Genomic DNA, 24256 nt, shown 5'->3' with positions numbered 1-24256 from the left:
CCAGGAATCCGAATTTGGCACAAACACGAAAGTCGTATGAAAATTTGTGAAGTATTCATAACGTTTTGAATCTCCTCAATTGGATTTACGAGTCATTAGATATGGCCAAGACACTAACGAGAGGTCAATCTGTCTAGCTACATCCTTTTTGGTCTTTTTCAGCTCCGTTCTCCTCCTTTTGCATCCTAACTCCCATTTTAACTGTAATTGAACATTTCAAAGCATATTAAGTATCATGCATTTTAAAATATAACATTTTTACTGAAATACATTAGGATAATGGCATGAATTATATAGTTAAATAAGGTCATATAATGTATCCTTATATTTCTTGATTCCTAAGATGTATGATGTTTCACCTAGATCTTTCATAGCGAAGAATTTTCCAAGCGAAGACGTGATGTGTTTGAAAATTGGAATATAATTGCCCATGATAAGTATCTCATCAACATACATGATCATGAAGACAACAACATCCCACTAGCTCCTATTGGGATAACAACAAAACAAGTTAAGCACTTCAAAAAAATGTCAAACAAACTTCGGTGACACTCGTGGAAAACTTCTAAAAATTTTAAATTAAAAACATAACACAATTTAATGTGGTTCAGTCAAAGTGACCTACGTCCACAGACAAACGAGAGGGAAAGATGATTTTATTAACTTTCAGGAACTATTACAAATAGTTAATGTTGTATCTCATTTTGAGCTCTCACCGAATTTTATCAATATACCATGATGGGGATATAAACCTATTTATAGGCAAGCATGAGAAACCCTAATTATGATGGGCAAGGCCCATCCATAACTATCCCATGAAGGGGACGCCCTAAACTCCAACCAATCACGAAATGTCATGTAGACGCTTCTAGAACCTTTATCCTTGAGATACATTGTATTGGCACCATCAATACACCACTGACACATCAGGTGTCATTGAGTGGCATCTCTTTTGACTTAGTGGCACCTCCTGTCACTTGGTAGCACCTCCACTGCATGACACTTAGTCAAGGTGCCATGCCGGTACATCAAGGGATTTCATGGCACACCAACAACACATGTGGCACACCAGGAACATATGTGGCACACAAGGAACATATGTGGAACATCAAGCCACCTAATGGCACATCATGATGCTCAAGCAAAACATCAATACTTCGGAGTACACCATGACACACTAGAGTGGCGTATGTTCCTCTATGTTGGTGCATCCTCCTTCAAGATGATACATTCCTTTGTCACATGAACCATTCTCTTCTTAGATGATTTGTTCCTTTGTTACATGCTCCACTGAACTCCAAATGATGAATTGAGTTCTAAGTGCTCCAAATGTTGGACAAGACTTCATACCCCACCAATCTCCCAATTAAAGGGTTGAACAATTTCATTTGCCATTCTATTTTCGCCATTACTCAAAGTACTCCCTCTCTATCTCTCCTGCCAAATCCTTCTCTTCAAACTTATGAAAGGCTAGTTGAAGCCATGCAAAGCTTCAACTTCCTAGTGGTAACGACCTTGGTGAACATATAAGTTGAATTCTTTGTTCCAAGGATTTTCTTAAAGTTTAGAGTTCCTTCATTGATTAACTCTTGAATAAAATGGTAACTCATTTGAATGTGTTTTGTTCTACTTTGAAAACACTGGATTCTTTGCTAGTTGAATTGCATTTTGGTTATCAAAATGCAGTACACAATCCTCATGCTGCATTCCAAGTTCTGAAAAGAAAATCTTCAACCATATGAGTTCTTTCTCTTCCTCTGCAAGGGCCATGTATTATGATTTTGTGGTTGAAAGAGCAACAATATTTTGTAACCTTGACATCCAACTATTTGTTGTACCTCTAATCGTGAACACATACCATGTTGTGCTCATGCCTGAATCCGCAGATCCACCTAAACCTGCATCAACGAACCCTTCTAAAACTACTCCTTTCCTTCTTGTAATGTCCCGATCTTCAAACCAAAGTTTTCATTTAAAAATAAAAATATTTATTCGAATTACGACTTCAAAGATCTGGATAAAAGCATTTGATTCAAAACATTTATCAAAGTATCGTCAAGAAGTTATTATGTGCGGAAATCTCCAAATGTTTTGATGCAATCGATTCGCGCCCTTGATTTAATATAATAAAAACCTATAAAAACATTTAAACATGAAACCATAATCACAAATCTTAGTGATTTCCCCAAAACACCACATAACCATACGGGCCCCGCCTATCCAATCATAATGGGCCCCACCCAACATATCGGGCCCCACTCAACATAACGAGCCCCGCCTAACATACAATGAAAGAGTCACAAAGATAGCTAGCATCCTATATGGTATAGTGAGAAGACTCACCTCACACTCACAGTCAGACAATCATAGCTCGAAGTCGATAAACTGGTGTTACAACCCACATATCAAGATATCCAAGATCAAATCTCAGTCTACATTCCAAGACTATCAATTTGACCCAAAAGTCAACGAGGTCAAAAGTCAACGGTCAATGTAAACGGTCAAAGTCAACGTTAGTTGACCTCCACATTGTGATCATCCTTTGGTCACGTCGTCGGACCTTCCCGACAAAACAGTCGCGATTTCTCTTTTCGCCACGTCGTGGCACCCAATTCGTCACGTCATGGCAATAAGTTGAAAACAACTTATTTGCTTAAGCTCTTAATCGGTTAGGTCCTTAGACCATACTTTCAAGAAGGCTTCTAGGGGCTTAAAGAGATCATAAAACTTAAAACTTTATGGACATGCATGCCCCATTCATGTCCTTCCCCAAACTAGGTCAGAATATGAGAAAGGGAATTAACGGTCATATATGATTATCAAAACTACTCCAAATCCTAGATCTAGAAGATAGAATGACCAAGGGACTAAGGCAAGAAAAGTTGAAAACTTTATCACCTTCATCCATCCAAAACTCAAATATGGACCAAAGCACACCAACTAACCGGAATCTAAAAGGAAGGAATCACCAAGGAGTGGTTTTAAGAACTCACAATTGGCCACGAAGATGCACACGAGGATACGGATGGATTGCTTGCTGGATATATGCATCAAACTTCTTCCTTCTTCCTTTTTCCTTCAAAAACACCAAAACTTGCAAAAGGAGCTCCAAAAGCTTCAAGGAGGCTAGGGTTTCAATTTGGGTGGTTGGAGGATGAAGAGATGCCCTAAACTCTGAGTTAGGGGCGTTAAATAAAGAAAAAAACACTGAAAATCATGGGCTTGGGTTGCAACAGCCACCACATCGTGACAACCCTTTAGTTATGTCATGAGGCTCAACCGAAATGCACGCTTCATGAAATTCATTCCACATTTCGGTCACCCATCACGCCGTGGAAAAGGGTTTTTATCCAAAAACCCCATATTTGATCCTATTAAGCCTTTTGCTGATCAATTCTAGAAAAAATCCGAAATGCACGGACCACAAGAGTTTGAGATATCTCATGGGTCGTTATCTGACCCATGATTTAGAGTTGGGAGCGGTGGTGTTTGCTCTCAAGATTTGGAAGCATTACTTGTATGGGGTCCGATGTACTATCTACATGGACCACAAGAGTTTGAGATATCTCATGGGTCAGCCGAATCTAGACATGAGACAACGCAGATGGCTTGACTTGGTCAAGGATTATGACTGCAAGATTCTGTATCACCCTGGGAAAGCAAATGTGTTCGCTGATGCTCTGAGCCGCAATTCGGCTAGTTCTTCTATTGGGGGCATGTGTATAAGGATTTCAATTGATTCTCCGCTTCTTGATTTAATTAGTGAGGCTCAGGCTGTGGGAGTCAAGAAGGAGAATTGGAAACAGGAGAGACTCAGGGGTGATATTGCCAGGTTTGCTACTGACAGTCGTGGATTATTGACCCGGTATGGACGGGTTTGAGTGCAAGACTTTGGTGGAATCAGGCAGACTGTGTTGTAGGAGGCGTATAAGTCCAGGTTTTCGATACACCCGGTAGCCACGAAGATGTATCGGGACTTGAGGCTTAGTTATCGGTGACCATGCATGAAGAGGGAGATAGCCTGGTATGTCGAGAGGTTCTTGACCTGTCGGATGGTCAAGGCTGAGCACTCGAGGCCACATGGCAAGTTGTAGCCATTGGAGGTTACCATGTGGAAATGGTAACATATTACTATGGATTTCATCTCCAAGTTACCTCGGACGGCTAAGGGATTCGACATGATATGGGTTATAGTGGACCGTCTGACCAAGAGCGCCCACTTTCTTGCCATTCGAGAGAGTTCTTCGTCCGATTTATACGTACGAGAGATTATTGCTCAGCATGGTATTCCAGTCTCCATTGTATCTGATCGAGATGTTCAGCTTACATCTCGTTTTTGGCAGAAGTTCCATGAGGAACTGGGTACGAGGTTGCATCTTAGCACCACTTATCATCCGCAGACTGACGGTCAGAGTGAGCAGACCATTCATACACTTGATGACATGTTGAGATCCTGTGTCATAGAATTCGGTGGATTTGGGACTCGTACCTTCCCTTAGCTGAGTTTTCTTACAACAACAACTATCACTCCAATATTGGTGCGCTTCCATTCGAGCTTCTCTATGGTAGGAAGTGTCGTACCCCAGTTTGTTAGGGAGAGGTGGGCCATAGGGTCATGGGAAGGACTGAGGTAGTCCTTCAGACGACAGAGCTTATTCAGCATATTAGGCAGAGGCTACAGACAGCTCAGAGTCGGCAGAAGAGTTATGCCAACAAGCGTCAGTTTGAGTTGGAGTTCCGGTTCGGCGACATGGTTTTGTTGAATGTATCATCTTGGAAGGGTGTAATACGCTTCAGGAAGAGGGGAAAGTTGGGGCCCCAGTATATTGGTCCATTTCAAGTGATTTCTAGGGTTGGCAAGGTAGCTTACATGATGGATTCTCCTGAGGAGCTCTGTCAGATCCACAACACTTTCCACGTTTCGCAGCTTCGGAAATGTGTAACTGAGGATTCAACAGTTGTTCTTTTGGAGGATATTCAGGTAGATGATCGCCTGAATTATGTTGAGAGGTCGGTGGCGGTTTTGGATAGGAAGACGAAGACCCTACACAACAAGGAGGTGCCTTTGGTAAATGTCCAGTGGCAGAATCGGAAGGGTTCCGAGTGAACTTGGGAACTTGAGGCAGAGATGCGTGAGCATTACCCTGAGTTATTCGTGTGACATCCCCGATTTCACGGCAAGAAAAGACTGATTTGTTTATGCTTTATTTGAAAATCATAGTATATTTTTAAAGAAATATATTGCGTAATTTGTTGCCAAATATATGATAAAGAATTTATCAAATCATTTCCGAAGAAATGTATTATATTAAAAACCTCAAGATGTCATTGTTAATACAGATCAAAAGCATAAACAGAAACAACATAGGCATTATAATATCTATTTATTCTAGTGGCCTATAATCCATTGATCTCTCATCAGATCATCACTCTTGTGCTCTCTTGCCACTAGCTATATACGAGAAAACTGAGTGGGTAAGGCTTGGGAGCCTGGTGAGCACATAGAGTTTTTAACCCACAATAATTAAGTTTATTAATTTCATCAAATCAAACAGCCCGATTACCCGTTCCCGTTATCCTCACTTTCTGTCCCTAGAGTATCTAAAGTAAGGGACCTATCCTAAGGATTTTCATCTGGATGGACACTACTGCTAAGGGGGTTCCTCAACCATATATGTCCGTAAGGCAACCATGAGGGGGATGGAGTACACCGGTGAACACATCGTTCACAAACACCTATAGGTTCCGAGCCTGCCAACGTTCCACTAAACTATCTAGAATAGTCTGTGGTCGTCATCTATACTCCGTTAGATGACTGGATCATCGTCAACATCGAGCCTCTCATCATTTTATTTCATCACACACCAACTATCTCATCTACCCATGTTTTACCCCATCATATTTGTAGATATAAAATACATATACAGTTTAAATCATTTAAAACACGTATAAAACGTTCATCCAACATAGATATCAAGTAAACGGATAATATGCACACACATAGCACGTAATTTATATAAAATACTTCATATCTATGTGTAAGATGAAAGTAACTATGCACTCACCTTAGTAGTTTGATTTGATATAATCTAACTAGAAACGGTCAGCGGTTCGTGATCGTTGGGCTCGGGACGCGGAACGGCTTTAGCAAACGAGAGAGAGAAAGAAAGTTTAGGTGTAAGGAAGCTTAGGGTCGAACTTGCTATTTATAGGCTGATTTTTGGACTCTCACGTCGTGAGCCACTCATGCTCACATCGTGAGCCATGGCTGATCACCTCATAGACTTGCCATTTGCGTCCCTAGCTTCGGAAGGTGTCCGTTTGACTCCTCACGTCGTGAGAAATCATGCTCACGTCGTGAGCCCTAAACTTATCACTCCGTAGACTTGCCATATGCATTCTAGCCTTGAAAAGTGTCCATTTGACTCCTCACGTCGTGAGAAAACCGAAGGGTTTTGAGCATTCTAACACTCCTAAGGTGTGCATGCAACCCTAGAAACCTTGGATCTATGTTTTCTCTATTATACATGCAAACTTTCATTTTTTCAAGGTTTCATCCTAACTAGCATACCATGAAGTATATGTAATACAAAAATCTAGTAGAATGACATACCTTTTCTTATAGCTTGATTCCTTAAGCCTTTAAGAGCCTAGCACCCCAAGTGTGATGCCTCAAATGCTTCACACAACACCACCAACAATCGGAAGAACTTGAGAGAAGTATACTTGCACTCAAAAATCGGCTAGCCCTCTTTCCTTTCACTTAGGTGCCGATTTTGGTAGCTATGGGGTCCTTTATATAGTGTGACACAACTAGGGTTACACCATGCAAACCCTAATGTGCATGACTTTCCACATTCCTCATGCTCCATGGGTTTTAACCTCCATGGAGTATCCATGGGTCACCACATGGGTTTAGCCCAACATAAAGGATTATGGATCATAAGCCCACTATATAACAATGAATGATTTACACAATCAATCCCCATTTATTTAATTAGTCTCTTTTGATCACAAAATTAATTCCAAACTAATTCTTGATCAATACTAATCAAATAATATGATTTCATACTAATATATTAGAACTTATAATATATTAATAAATCATAAATATCCTCTTCTCAAAAGTCCATCCTACAGATTTTTCTGGTGCCATGCAACCCAAATGGACCATACTACTCTCGGGTCAAGTATATACCAATTATAGTTATGAGCTTAGACACTAAATCCAACAAAAACATGCTCACGTCATGAGCCCTGACAAATTAGGGTTTCTGCCACGTGTCATGCTCTCAGACAGCTACATCTTCGAAAGGTCATAACTTTTGCATACGAGCTCCGTTTGTAACGACCCAAAAATTGAGGGTAAAAATTTCATTTTTAATATAGCTAAAACATTGATACCGTTTATTTCAAACATTTCAAATCATCATTAAGTAAAACATTTATCAGAGTTCATCCCAAAATCATTCATTGCGGAAATCATACGTGTGTGCACTGCGATCAATCCGAGCTCTTCTGTTCCAAATCGATGATACTTGAAACCAAAACTGTAAACCATAAGCACAAAGCTTAGTGAGTTCCCCATAGCATACCCCACACAATCCACATAACCACATAATCCATATCAGCCATAACAGCTACATAAACCATATTAATCACATATCCATATCAATCACGTATCCATATCAATCACATAGCCATGAATATAAACATATACGGATGTCGTGGGATCCCCCCAGGGTCTTACTCCAGGATGCCATGGGCTCTCCCATGGTCTTACACCAAAGTGCCATGGGATCCCCCCATGGTCTTCAATAGGAAAGCCATGGGCTCTCCACATGGTCTTACATCTAAGTGTCATGGGCTCTCCACATGATCTTACATCCGGGTGCCATGGGCTCCCCCCATGGTCTTCCATGCAAGTATCACAAAGACAACTAGCATAACACATACCACATAGTCAATAGCATACCACATAATCACTAGCATACCACATATACATGCATACCAGACATATCAGTAGTGAATCTACAATAAGAACTACAACTAACTGAATGGGCTAGCCTTGGTACTTTAGACCCATTGGTATGGTGAGGAGACTCACCTGGCACTGCTGAAGTCCCGCGGATTAAACTCTAGCTGCTGGTTGATAGGTTCCCGAACTGTCAATCATCAAAACGACACCCAATTAATAATTGGGCTCCAATACATAACCATAAATCTACACTTCGGGTAAATGGACCATTTTACCCCTAACCTAGCTTGGTTCAAAACCAAGGCCCAAACTCACACTCTGAAGGCCCAAAAGCCTAATAATCAACCAAGGCCCAACATATGGCCTAATTTTCCAAATTGGGCCCAAACCTCTACATAGACTTATTTTAAGGCCCAACCAATTATTTTAGTCCAAAAAATTGGCATTCCGATGGCCCAATAGCTAATAATCCTCAAGGCCCACTTATGGCCCAATTTTCCAAATTGGGCCCAAGCCTCTCTAATGGGTCTTATCCTAAGGCCCAATAATTTCCTTAGTCCATAAATATGTTCCCAATTTGTCCACAAAGGCCCACAGCAGCTTAGTCCAATAAATGGCCCAATAAGAACCCAAATGCAATTAGGATTTTTCACATAAAATGACGAGTAGGGTTAAGTGTTTCTTCTTAACCCACTAAGGACTTAATTCATTAAGTCGAAACATACAATGAAATCAGGTTGAGTCATAACTTCACTCCAATGGTCAAATATGCGGGTCCCGATAAGTCCAAACCAATAACTCCAAAATTAGGGTTTTCTAAACCCTAATTTGGGTTTCTAACCCATCACAACCCAATTAGGCCCAAAAGCTAAGTCCTTAGGCCCATTAGGGTTTCACTAGGCCCATTATGGTTTTCCTAGGTCGGGCACCACCCACTACCACCTCGGGTAGTGGTGGTCAACGGCGGCTCAAGGCGGCGGCCACCACCTCACGGTGGTGGTTATGAATTTTCTTAGATTATTTTGACACAATTACAATTTTACAATGCAAATCCCAAATAACACACACCCTAAGGTAAACACACACACAACCACCCTTGTGGTGGCCGACGGTGGTACATGGTGGCAGCCACCACCTCACGGTGGTGGTGGTAGCTATTCTCGATTTTTCGGCCAAAAACGATTACATACAATATTACACTCATCAAAAACACTCATACACACACAAAAACATGCACCCAATGGAATACTTACGCAAAACACACACACACACACATATATACACAACCACTTAACGTGGTGGTTGACGGTGGCAGGAGGTGGCAACCGCCGCCTCGCGGCGGTGGTGATGCATTTTCTTAGTTTTCCCGGCCGAGATGCACCCACACAACGAGGAACCATGTTAGAATACACACAAACTTGCGATATGGAGGCTGGAAAGCACGCTACAACCACCCTCGGGATGGTAGATGTCGACTGGAGCAACAGGAAGGACAAAACGACGGCGGCAATCGTGACAGCGTGGAGCACTGAGGATCTGAGAAGAAGGATGGAGCGAGCAACAGTAGCAGCAGCGACAGAGGAGGGCGTCCGCTCGGTCTTCCTCTTCTTCATAAAGGCAAGTAGCGGCGACAGCCTCTGATCGTTCAAGGCCTCGCATCGGTGGTTTTACAGCTCACCCTCGGTGTGCGACAGTCCTTCCTCGGCTGTTCACGACTTCTCTGGCAGCAAGGTTGTAGTGGCGGTGCTCGTACTCGAATGGCAGCGGCGGCAGCAGCTTCGCTCGTTCAACTCCTCACACCCCCGTCGCCAAAATCTTTGACTCGGTGATCTGTCCCTCACCGGCAGCAAACATGGTGGAAGTCTGGTGTCGCTGTCGTCGCTTGCTAATCAGAAACAAGGTGAAGGGGGTGGTGGTGGCGGCCGGAGGAGAATGAGGGTGGAGAGGGTGGCGGCTATTATCCTTCCTAGGGTTAGGGTTTCATAAGGTTTATATATACCCGACACCATGAAACATATTGCCATAATGGCAGAAATGGTCTCTCCCCATAAACATCTTTGCAAACCAAGGCCCATAATTTACTTTTCATACCTCTGTTCCCACAATTCTTTTCATTTTAAGTACGAAAGTTACCAAACAACCCCTAAGCCTCCAAAATCTCTTCAAATTAAGTCCCAATAATTTACCAAGTACTCCCTGCCTTCATAATTATTTATGAAACCAATCCGAATCTTACACTTTTACCCTCGAAAGTCCAAATTATATTATTTGGCTCCCCGAAACCAACACCCCGCTAAATATTATTGGTTTTAGGGCCATTATAAAATAATATAAGTTATAAATTTACATCCTGGGGCTCCGAGTTTATTATTTATTTTAATTAATTTAAACGAAATGTTGCAACTCTCCCCACTTAAATTATATTTCGTCCTCGAAATCATTCTTTACCACTCCTGACAAGCCAAATAACTTGAGCAACACGGCTACAACTACAAGGCAACTAAGACCAACCCCGTAGGGTTCTAAAACCCGAAGATGAAACGAATTCCTTGCAACATAATCCTGTTTACTCAATCTGAGACCTGAAGTCTCGAGATGGTATGTCTCCCTGACAGACACCCATACTGAACCCAAACTGAATCCATCCCATAAATATCCCAACTGACTACTCGGCTTCTGATATTAGGGATTTTCTGTTAGAAACAGAATCGCTGACCAACTACCCCTGCAGATCACTACACTTGTCAGTAGGCTCAAATAATCCTTCGAGTATGAGACCCATCCCTGCAACGGTTAGACTCAGACGAGAGCTTCGCAATAGGGTCAGATCAACCACTCTGAGATTATTTAATCCAACTGCAAACTACTTAGTGTGTATCCCAAATACTAGCAACTCCACACACGAATCCCAAGTCGCTAAACTCACCTCGACTCTTCTTGCTACCACTTGCTGCTTTCTAGAGGCAGTCGAGACCTCCCTGATCTCACCTTATCTGTAAACTGCTCGAAACATCGGACACCTAAACGATTGTTGGGCCAAAACACCCGCAACAACATTCCTACATGACCTCCGAAGGATACCTCGTCTGACAATAACTGCCCTATCTATAGCGCCACTCATGGCTCCTTCAATCCTTTGATCCATCTGATCATGATAGGCTGACAACCTGTCGCCACTAAATCCGACGCAAAAAGGTGAATGTTTCCAGCATAACTGTAGTCTTACTGATGGGTTTTAGGTACAACAAATAAACTAGAAACAATTCCTAAGTTCACATGCAACCTACTTTGGATCTATGTTTTAACTATTGAACATACAACTTTGAATTGCAAAACAAGAACCCTAGAGGAGAGAGGCTAATTTCGAAATTAACAAACTAGGGTTTAGGGTTTACATACCTTTCAATTGTTATAGCAAACAATTGATAATCCCTTGATCTTGATCTTGATCTTCTTGGAAGCTTTAGCACCACAAGTGTAATGCCTCTAATGGAATCACACCCAAACTAGCAAGAAGGAAAGTAGAAGAGAGAGAGAGGAGAGGGAGTATGCAAAATCTCGGCCTTAGGGTTTCTTCAAAAGAAAGAGTACCAAAAACATGAACCAGGAGGCTCCTTATATAGCTGAGGGATCTAGGGTTTAAGGGAAACCCTAGTTATCCTTTGCTTAGGGCCTAAGCAAACCCAAGGGCCTTATCCAAGCCCCTATGGACGAAATTATTAGGGTTTCCCCTAAAGATTTCGTCCACCCTCTTCCAAGGGGGTTCTAGAGCCTTCCACTCAACTATTAGATAATTGCAAACTAGTCCCTGTACCTTATAATTAATTCTTTTAACCCCAAAATCAATTCTGATTAATTTCTGGCTAACAATTAATTAAACATAATTATTTCTAATTAATATGTTAATCCATTAACATATTAATAAATCATTTATATATATATTAATTTATTAATCTTATAAATTAATATCTCTCCTTTCATAATTTCCTTGTCCAGTTGCTAGGTTGAGGGCAACCCAAAAGGACTGTGCTGCTGTCAATTCAAGTACATACCAATTATAGTTATGGGCTTAGACACCTAATCCAACAGTCTCCCACTTGGATAAGTCTGTAACTATAATTGCTAGTATGCCTTCTAAATTTGACCAGCAAATTGTAGCTTCCAAAAAGCTGCTGCCGAACTCTGACCCAGTCAGTTATGTGTCCTAAGATAAGTGATCATATAACCCTTCGTTCTGCTTGATATCCCCAGACAAAAGACATGGAATATAATCAATCTCTTTGTCCAGAATCTATGTTTCCCGATTCCTGATTTGTGATGATGTAGGACTTCTAATTGAACACATCAATTTAGTCCTGGCTGGGCCCAGCACATAAGTCAACACCAAATCATCGAGGGGCCCACAGATATCGCTTTTTCCTGTTAGGGCAAAAGGAACGAATAAACGTTGACTCATATGCTTGTATCTTTTACTCATCAAATTATGCATGACAATACGTTTTATAACACCAAGTTACTGATGCGTTTTCGTATCACCAATGCACAACCGACTTGTAAATTACAACTAATATATCTTCGTTTCAAGATTATAAGATATTATCGTCTCAGTATTACTCGTGATGAATTCCATGAAGTAATACTCTGAGCGTGGGTTTATCCAATACTCAAATCTCAATTTCTGAGTACTCATGAACATTGCAGCAATTCTATTGCCATGTCTATCCTTAGACAATCTGCAATCCAATTCATGACAGTCTTAATTCACTACTTACTTCCAAGAGTACGAGCGACTGTGGAGTTTGAATAATCTCATTATTCAGGAAGTAAAACATGCAAAAATGAAACACAATAATAAACAATTGACAAAAGGTAGTAGCCAAACTTATAAATAATACTTTATTATTTAATCACCAAAAGTCAATTACATTTACTTTGTTACAAGTTTCAAAAACTAATCTAACTACTAAAACTAATATCATCTTTCAGTCCTATGCTCCGAGCATGCTGAATATGCTTAGCCCTACTCAGACCCTTTGTGAGGGGATCTGCTGGGTTATCTTCAGATGACACCCTCTTTACTATAAGATGGCCTTCTTCAACTCTATGTCTGATGAAATGGTACTTTCTGTCGATATGTCTGGTCTTACCATGATCTCTCGGTTCCTTTGTCAAGGCAACCGCTCCTTCATTATCGCAGAACAGTTCCATAGGCTCCTGGATGGTTGGAACAACTCCGAGATCCCCGATGAAGTTCCTCAACCAAGCTGCTTCTTTCGACGCTTCACTTGCTGCAATGTACTCTGATTCACAAGTAGAATCAGCCACCGTATTTTGCTTGGAACTCTTCCAAGTAACTGCTCCTCCATTCAGTAAAAACACCCAGCCCGACTGAGAACGGAAGTTATCTCTATCCGTCTGAAAGCTGGCATCACTGTAACCATCTACTCTCAAAGTATCACTGCCACCAAGCACAAGGACCCAGTCCTTTGTCCTTCGCAAATACTTGAGTATATTCTTAACTGCTATCCAATGAGCTCTACCTGGGTTTCCCTGATAGCGACTGACCATGCTCAAAGCAAATACCACATCAGGGCGAGTACATGTCATAGCGTACATGATCGATCCGACAGCGGAAGCATAAGGTACATGACTCATGTCATCTATTTCAACATCTGTACTTGGGCATTGAGTCTTACTCAATTTGGTATTGCTCTGGATAGGTAGCTCTCCCTTCTTGGAATTTTCCATACTAAACCTCTTTAGTACCTTATCCAAGTATGTGCTCTGACTAAGTCCAATTAGTCTCTTCTTTCTATCTCTCAATATTCTAATCCCAAGAATATAGGCAGCTTCTCCAAGGTCTTTCATGGCAAAACACTTTCCAAGCCAAGACTTAACTTCTTTCAAGGTTGGAACGTCGTTACCAATGAGTAATATGTCATCGACATACAACACCAGAAAAGTTACTATACTCCCACTAGCTTTGATATACACACAGAACTCATCTTCACTTCTTGAGAAACCAAATTCTTTGACTTTCTCATGGAAGCAAAGATTCCAACTGCGAGATGCTTGTTTCAATCCATAAATGGATTTCTCAAGCTTGCACACTCTATTAGGGAACTTTGCATCAACAAAACCCTCTGGCTGACTCATGTAAACATCTTCAGCCAACTTCCCATTAAGGAAAGCAGTTTTGACATCCATCTGCCAGATTTCATAATCATGAAAGGCAGCTATGGCGAGCAATATCCTAATAGATTTAATCTTAGCCACTGGCGAGAAGGTTTCATCATAGTCAACCCCTGGGGTTTGAGTGAAACCTTTTGCAACCAGTCGAGCCTTGAATGTGTGCACATTTCCATCCATGTCTGTCTTCTTCTTGAAGATCCATTTGCACCCAACTGTCTTACGACCTGGTGCACTATCAACCAAATTCCAAACTTGGTTGTCATACATGGACTTAATCTCGCTGTCCATTGCCTCTTTCCACTTGGAAGCCTCTGGACCTTCCATTGCTTCCTTATAAGTGACTGGTTCATCTAAGTTTACCAGTGTTCTGTCACTTATGAATGTGTCACCATCTGAAGTAATATGGAAACCATACAACTCAGGTGGCACACTCACCCTAGTGGATCTTCTAAGAGGTAATGAGTTATCGATTGGTTCAACAGGAACTGTTTCCTCTGGTTGAGTGCTAGTGTCATCTAACGTTCCTTCATTGGCTGAATCTTGAATTTCTTCAAGGTCAATAGTGCTCCCACTGTCCTCTTTGAATATGAGCTCTCTTTCAAGAAAGACTCCTCTTCGTGCTACAAAGACCACGTTTTCACTAGGCCTGTAGAACAAATATCCAAAAGACTGCTTTGGGTAACCAATGAAAACACATTTCTCACTTCTAGCTGCTAGCTTGTCGTGAGTCTCTCGTCTTACGAAAGCTTCACAACCCCAGACCTTAATATGTGCTAACGAGGGAACTTTCCCTGTCCACATTTCGTGAGGTGTTTTGGCAACCTTCTTTGTAGGGACAAGATTGAGGATGTGGGCGGCTGTCTCTAAGGCATACCCCCAGAAGTGAATAGGAAGCGAAGCCCGACTCATCATAGAACGAACCATGTCTAACAAGGTTCGATTGCGCCTCTCAGCTACACCATTTAACTATGGTGTCCTAGGAGGAGTCAATTGTGAGACTATCCCACATTCTTTCAGATAGTCGTTGAACTCGATACTAAGATACTCCCCGCCTCTATCGGATCTAAGTATCTTTATCTTTCTGCCCAATTGATTTTCGACTTCATGCTTAAACTCTTTGAACTTTTCAAAAGTTTCTGACTTATGCTTGATCAAGTAGATATATCCATATCTGCTATAATCGTCAGTGAAAGTCACATAGAATCGATTAGCTTCTCTTGTAGTTGATCTGAAGGGCCCACACACATCTGTGTGTATGAGATCCAACAGACCTTCACCTCTTTCACAAGACCCTGTGAATGGTGATTTTGTCATCTTTCCCAAAAGACAAGATTCACACATATCATCTGACTTTAGGTCAAATGATTCCAACACTCCATCCTTTTGGAGTTGGGCTATGCGTTTCTTGTTAATGTGTCCAAGACGACAATGCCACAAGCATGCCTTGTCTACACTATTAGACAAGTCAATATTAAGTACACTATTTCCTAGGCTATCAACACAAGTCACTGTTTCATACACACCATTACAAGGCAAAGCTTCAAACATAAAAACACCATTCTTATAAACAGAAATTGAACCATTCAAATCATTAAAAGAATATGTAAAACCTTGTCTGAACAATGCATGAAATGAAATAATGTTTCTCGTCATCTCAGACGAATAGCAACAATTTATTAAATCTAATCTAACATCATTACTAAGCAGAAGCTGATAAACTCCGATCTTGGTTACTGGTGAAGACTTTCTGTTTCCCATGATCAAGTTTATCCTTCCTCGCTCTATCTCCTCACTTTCCTTTAGACCCTGCAAATCAGAACAGATATGAAAACCACATCCTGTATCAAGGACCCATGAACGAGAAGATAATGAGTTATTAGCAGAAATAGTGTAAATACCTGCCGAAGATGGCTTCACTTTGCCATCCTTGATATCTTGCAGATATTATGGGCAAGATCTCTTCCAATGCCCCTTTTGGTTGCAGTAAAAGCAAACTGCCTCTTTTGGATCAGAAACATGGGGAGTGGAACCATTGGGCTTAGCCTTTGGGCCATTACTAGATGACCCAGCTTGAGCCTTGCTCTTCCAGTTTTGCTTGGGAGGACCTTTCCTCTTTTTCCCCTTTCCCTGTCCAATAGCCAAAACAGGGGCACTCGTAGGTGTGGAGGGTATACTTTTACCCTTCATCCCTGCCTCAGCTGTCTGCAACAAGTTGTGCAATTGGGCCAAGGTCTGCTCAGTATTGTTCAAATGGTAAGTTAGAATAAACTGACCATAACATTCAGGAAGTGAGTTCAAGACCATGTCAATGGCCAATTCCTCATCAAAGTGAATATTGAGCTTGACCAAACGCTCTATGTAGCGTTGCATTCTTTGTACATGTGACACTACCGACTCCCCATCCTTCATCTTGCAAGCCATGAGTGACTTGACTACTTCGAACTTTTCTTGACGAGCTCGCTTATGGTACTTTTCCATAAGGTCCTTGTTCATCTCGAAAGGCCAGTAGTCCTCATAGTACCTCTGCAGTTCTGGGGACATAGTTGCCACCATGATGCATGCCACTTTGGTAGCATCATCGTAATGTTTCTTGTAGGCAGCAAGATCTTCAGGAGTAGCTTCATTCTCATCAAGCTCTTTGAGCTCCTTTTCAAGAACATATTCTTTGTTCTCGAAACGAAGAGTCATCTTGATGTTGCGCATCCAATCGTTATAGTTTGAGCCATCCATAACGACTTTGGAGCAGATATTGAGCAAAGAGAAGTTCTGGTTGGAGGAGGATGAAGCAGAAGTGTTTCCAGGAGTAGACATCTGAAAAGAAAGAAAGTTTTAGTTAGATTTCAAGATACCTTAATAGAATAACCCAAAGATACAATATCAAGGTTAGGATCCAACTATGAAGATTCACAACTTAGAAATGGGATGCCGAGATCCAAGTGCAAATTTCATAAAGGTAGGTGAATGACGATTCACCAATTCCACCATTAGACGAAACAAACGAAGTGAAATTCCTAATTCTTTTGAGATACATTGAAACTATTCAATGGCATGTTTTAATCTCAGATTATGCTCTTCTATTTGTGACTGGGATGCCGAGGATCACAAACAAGATGTGAATAACCATGCAAATGTGCTTGGTAACCTCATTGTCTTTATCATTAACTATTGATGTGTTGGTAAACCACACACGCTCCATCAAAATGACAATTATGAGATACCCATTACTACTCTTTATTAGTGCCTTTTAGTGTGCTGGTTAACCACACACGCTCCACTAACGACCAATAAAGCATAATGTGCAATTTCATGGATTAGCATACTTTTCACATTTTTCCTAAAGTAACTAGAGTTGGGATTTTGAAAATAATGTTCTAGTACTTTCTTTAATATCATTATACTTTTAATGAGAAGTAGTTGTCCTATCAAATCCGTTCTGCTAACGACCCTCCACTAATCAAGGAAGCGGTGGGTGAGAGTGGACACCCATTCAACTACCATTTTATAGGCAGTTTCCTTATACCCCCCTTATAGATTAGCTTCGTGAATGAGGCATACTAGCGATTTGACTGACCATGTTCTTATACATATATAATATTAAACTTTTAATTATAATATATATATAAGGTGTGTTTTAAAACATTTTAAAACTTCAAGGGTTTATAAATTTCGAAATTTAAGCTATTAAATTTAAATTTAAATAAACCAATTAACTAGATTTAATATTTATCTTTTAATTAACTATTAATCAAATTATTAAATCTTGTAAGGATTATCTAATTAAATTAATCCATTAATTTAATCCTTATCCCTCTAAATTTCGAAAATTAGGGTAAGGATAATTATCCAATTAATCTAATTAAGTAACAATTATCCAAAACAAGAAACCCTAGTTATCCTCTAGCATATTTCGAAATTTACAAGGGAGGAGGCTAGGGTTTTCAAAACCCTAACCCTAATTTCGATTAGGGTTCTTTGGAGGCTAGGGTTTTCGAAAAAACCCTTTGATCCAAAACCCTAGAAATCGAAAATTTGGCCTTTAGGGTTTAATAGCTATAAACCCTAATTTGCAATTCAACAATTGTAGCAATTCAATTTAAAACAATAATGTCTCTGATACCACTGATGGGTTTTAGGTACAACAAATAAACTAGAAACAATTCCTAAGTTCACATGCAACCTACTTTGGATCTATGTTTTAACTATTGAACATACAACTTTGAATTGCAAAACAAGAACCCTAGAGGAGAGAGGCTAATTTCGAAATTAACAAACTAGGGTTTAGGGTTTACATACCTTTCAATTGTTATAGCAAACAATTGATAATCCCTTGATCTTGATCTTGATCTTCTTGGAAGCTTTAGCACCACAAGTGTAATGCCTCTAATGGAATCACACCCAAACTAGCAAGAAGGAAAGTAGAAGAGAGAGAGAGGAGAGGGAGTATGCAAAATCTCGGCCTTAGGGTTTCTTCAAAAGAAAGAGTACCAAAAACATGAACCAGGAGGCTCCTTATATAGCTGAGGGATCTAGGGTTTAAGGGAAACCCTAGTTATCCTTTGCTTAGGGCCTAAGCAAACCCAAGGGCCTTATCCAAGCCCCTATGGACGAAATTATTAGGGTTTCCCCTAAAGATTTCGTCCACCCTCTTCCAAGGGGGTTCTAGAGCCTTCCACTCAACTATTAGATAATTGCAAACTAGTCCCTGTACCTTATAATTAATTCTTTTAACCCCAAAATCAATTCTGATTAATTTCTGGCTAACAATTAATTAAACATAATGATTTCTAATTAATATGTTAATCCATTAACATATTAATAAATCATTTATATATATATTAATTTATTAATCTTATAAATTAATATCTCTCCTTTCATAATTTCCTTGTCCAGTTGCTAGGTTGAGGGCAACCCAAAAGGACTGTGCTGCTGTCAATTCAAGTACATACCAATTATAGTTATGGGCTTAGACACCTAATCCAACACTTACATCATACCCAGTCTTCCTCGACCTACCGTTTCCTGATTCAATTATGTTGTGACCTACTCACAACCTTGCGAACTGGCCCACTCTGGCCTATGTCATCTATACGAATTCGTGAATGTCACGGCTACCATGTAGTCTTTCTGCACTTCCCACCCTATCTGGCCGCTTGTGAATGCTACGACTCCCCCATAGTCTTACAACACTTTCCACACTATCTGACTACTAGTGAATGCTACGGCTCCCCCGTAGTCTTACAACACTTTCACCCTACTGACCATGAGTGAATGCTACGGCTCCCCCGTAGTCTTACAACACTTTCATCCTAATTGACCATTAGTGAATGCTATGGCTCCCCCGTAGTGTTACAACACTTTCACTCCAACTGACCATTAGTGAATGCTACAGCTCCCCCATAGCCTTACAACCCTTTCATCCAAACTGACCATTAGTGAATGCTACGGCTCCCCCGTAGTCTTACAACACTTTCATCCTAACACAACGCAACCCAATGCCTTACCCTTAATCTATCGATTCAAAATGCATAAGAAGCCGAGCACGCACTCGACCAAACACCCAAGCTGAACTCAATTCCTGACTGGAGCCCCGTCCTGCTTTCCCAAATTATGTTATCAGGCCCCTAAGGAGTCGCGATTCACATGACGGGGAGTTTTGCCGAACTCCAAACTCACACAACCCTTCAACCAAAAAGCCATTTTGGGCAGCCATTTTCCTCGATGAGGATGAGAAACTCATCCCGGTCTCATACCTGCTCCTGTCATGAATACCTGTTCGATCCTCCCCCACTTAGATTCGACTATGTCTTCGCATTACATGAGATTTGAAGGATTCCCAATCCTTCTTACTCTTTAATAACCAAATTGCCGACAACCTGCTGCTTTCCCGTACTAGTGTTCTATTACCGGCCCAAGCCCCAAAGGACCACAGAACTCCTAAGATCAGATGAACACTTTTCGAATCCTAGCGAAACTAATAATCCCAGACGCCTTGAAATGATTCCACCCTCATATATTGAACTCCAAATAACCGATGCCCATACCAAAGCCTCTGCAGTAGACCACTTCCCCTGGCGCCTCCAAAAGCCGACTCAAGCACAATCACTGAGTTACCAATCCTGATCGTAGACCTTCCGCATCACGTCTCTGAACCGATCTCGACCATAGTCCTAGATAACATTGAACGCTCCAAAACAGCAAAGAGGGAAACAACCTTTCACTAACCACCCGTAACTCACAGTATGCAAACGACATATGACAATGTTTGAAGGTATAACCCAAACACAAGCAAAGAAACAAACCCAGAGATACACTTACTAAAACCCTTGAAACGAAAAAAACTCCCTCGTGCAGTTTCCCACAAGTACTGCACCGAATCTGGCCCTGCTAGCCTCTCAAAAGCTGACCCAAACTCTTGGGTCTCTTTCCGGGACCCTCCAATATATGGACCTGATCTGGTCCCCTCTTCCCAAGGTGCTCTGAGTCAATCCCTCGCTCTCAGCTCCAGAAATGATATCATTCAGGGTCTCGCACCTGACACACTCACCAACTCAATAGTCAACGGCTGAACTGCAATAGCTGGAGCAACCTCTGCTCTAAACCAGGCTAATAACTACCCCCAAGACATAGTCTCCAATCCCGAAAGTGAAATAGATCGCACAATTACTCCTTACCGCCTGATACAAGCGATCGAAGGCGAACTCAAAACTGTGGCAGTCCTTCCACTAACTGGCTCACCACCAGAGCCGGGACCAAACCCTGGCCCTTCCTCATGTGTGCTCATCCTCATCTGGAAAGGCAGCTATCCTAACTATCAGATCATAACCAAGAATTCTCCTTCCCATAAGCTCCTTAGATTCTCCAAGACTCTCACCGATTCGAGTATGGATCCTGTGCTTTCAGTAGTACGGGCCCATACTACCTTCCACACCTATCCATACTTTCCTCAGCAATCCTCTCGAATCTTCTAAGTCACCTACTCCACTGGTGCACCCAATATCCGCTTAACAGCAACACAATTCCCACCAAAGCAACTCCTAGGCTCCCCTTAGGTTCTCCACTTCACCGAACCGCACCACTAACTCATTGGAGCATATCCTAGGCTTCCCTAGGTTCCCAACTTCACCCTGCCATCAGCTGCTGAGGAACTCCTCATGATGCCAGCCATCTACCTCCTGAATATCGTCATATTCACTTAGTAGCTGACTCCCATCATTCAAGAGTTCCACAAAGGACAAAGCAAGCAGCATTCATGCAGTAGCACTCCGATCCAATGGACTATCATAGAACATTCAACCCACATATCGCAACCCGTGCTATCCACATCCATCTATCCTCACTGTCGGTTGCCTTATGCATGCAAATTATACAACGAACATGATCTAATAGACTGTAAAATAATAGACTCTACCCTATGACCACAACCAGATGAGGAACAAGAAATAAGGCCAAATTAATTATTCTAAGGCTATAAGATCCTAACCGTATACAATTTTAAAAGCATACACTTAGCAGTTACTAATACCAATAATCATTTTCATTCTAGCATGGCATCCAATATTCCAAGGCTACAAGCATCACATATCAGGCCAATCTATCGCTGACTACTCGGCACTAGCATGCAAGTCTACCAGCTCATACAACATATAAAGGCATATCTCCTAGCCCTAACTATCATGTGATTCTCAGATTCATAAACCAAATCATAACAGATAACATATATGGGTATTTTGGGAAAACTTAGTTGAGCTCGACTGATTGCATGCACCACACCCTTTCTTGTCTTAGAAAACTCTTTCCTTGAAAACATTTTTCTTTTAAAAACTTTACAGATCCTCAGTTTGAGTTCAGATACACCCGATAGTATATTCACATCCCTCAAACCAAGGCTCTGATACCAACTTGTAACGACCCAAAAATCGAGGGTAAAAATTTTATTTTTAATATAGCTAAAACATTGATACCGTTTATTTCAAACATTTCAAATCATCATTAAATAAAACATTTATCAGAGTTCATCCCAAAATCATTCATTGCGGAAATCATAGGTCTGTGCACTGCGATCAATCCAAGCTCTTCTGTTCCAAATCGATGATACCTGAAACCAAAACTGTAAACTGTAAGCACAAAGCTTAGTGAGTTCCCCAGAGCATACCCCTCACAATCCACATAACCACATAATCTATATAAGTTATAACAGCTGCATAAACCATATCAATCACATATCCATATCAATCACATATCCATATCAATCACATAGCCATGCATATAAACATATACGGATGCCGTGGGCTCCCCCCAGGGTCTTACTCCAGGATGCCATGGGCTCCCCCATGGTCTTACACCTAAGTGTCATGGGCTACCCCATGGTCTTCAATAGGAAAGCCATGGGCTCTCCACATTAGGGTTTTCACTAGGCCGATTAGGGTTTTCCTAGGTCGGGTTTCACTAGGCCCATTAGGGCTTTCCTAGGTCGGGCACCACCCACTACCACCTCGGGTAGTGGTGGTCAACGGCGGCTCACGGCGGCGGCCACCACCTCACGGTGGTGGTTATGAATTTTCTTAGATTATTTTGACACGATTACAATTTTACAATGCAAATCCCAAATAACACACACCCTAAGGTAAACACACACACAACCACCCTTGTGGTGGCCGACGGTGGTACATGGTGGCAGCCACCACCTCACGGTGGTGGTGGTGGTGGCTATTCTCGATTTTCTGGCCAAAAACGATTATATACAATATTACACTCATCAAAAACACTCATACACACACCAAAACACGCACCCAGTGGAATACTTACGCAAAACACACACATACACACACACACACACACACATATATATATATATATATATATATATATATATATATATATATATATATATATATATACACAACCACCTAACGTGGTGGTTGACGGTGGAAGGAGGTGGCAACCGCCGCCTCACAGCGGTGGTGATGCCTTTTCTTGGTTTTCTCGGCCGAGATACACCCACACAACGAGCAACCACGTTAGAATACACACAAACTTGCGATATGGAGGCTGGAAAGCACGCTACAACCACCCTCGGGGTGGTAGATGTCGACAGGAGCAACAGGAAGGACTAAACGACGGTGGCGGTCGTGACTGCGTGAAGCTCCGAGGATCCGAGAAGAAGGATGGAGCGAGCAACAGTAGCAGCAGTGACAGAGGAGGGCGTCCGCTCAATCTTCGTCTTCTTCACAAAGGCGGGTAGCGGCGACAGCGTCCGATCGTTCAAGGCCTCGCATCGGCGGTTTTACAGCTCACCCTCGGTGTGCGACGGTCCTTCCTCGGCTGTTCACGACTTCTCCGGCAGCGAGGTTGTAGTGGCGGTGCTCGGACTCGATTGGCAGCGGCGGCAGCAGCTTCGTTCGTTCAACTCCTCACAACCCCGTCGCCAAAATCTCCGAATCGTTGATCTCTCCCTCGCCGGCAGCAAACATGGTGGAAGTCCGGTGTCGTTGTCATCGCCTGCTAATCGGAAACGGGGTGAAGGGGGGTGGTGGTGGCGGCCGGAGGAGAAGGTGGGTGGACAGGGTTGTGGCTGTTATCCTTCCTAGGGTTAGGGTTTCATAAGGTTTATATATACCCGACACCATGAAACATATTGCCATAATTGCAGAAATGGTCCCTCCCCATAAACATATAATTCTTTTCATTTTAAGTCCGAAAGTTACCAAACAGCCCCTAAGCCTCCAAAATCTCTTCAAATTAAGTCCCAATAATTTACCAAGTAGTCCCTGCTTTCATAATTATTTACGAAACCAATCCGAAACTTACACTTTAACCCTCGAAAGTCCAAATTATATTATTTGGCTCCCCGAAACCAACACCCCGCTAAATATTATTGGTTTTAGGGCCATTATAAAATAATATAAATTATAAATTTACATCCTGGGGCTCCGGGTTTATTATTTATTTTAATTAATTTAAACAGAATGTTACACCGTTTCTGACGTTCTTTATATCCATGCGTAGGTGGAGACGGACTGTACAACTTTCTTTTAGATCACTAAGGCTAAAAAGTACTCTATCCTAAAATCACTTTTTACGATTCCC

This window comes from Lactuca virosa, chromosome 5 (assembly GCF_052849685.1).
Source record: "Lactuca virosa cultivar CGN04683 chromosome 5, Lactuca_virosa_CGN04683_v6, whole genome shotgun sequence".
NCBI classification, from domain to species: Eukaryota; Viridiplantae; Streptophyta; class Magnoliopsida; order Asterales; family Asteraceae; genus Lactuca; species Lactuca virosa.
The sequence above is the reverse complement of the archived record's forward strand: the minus strand, read 5'-3'. Positions refer to the sequence as shown.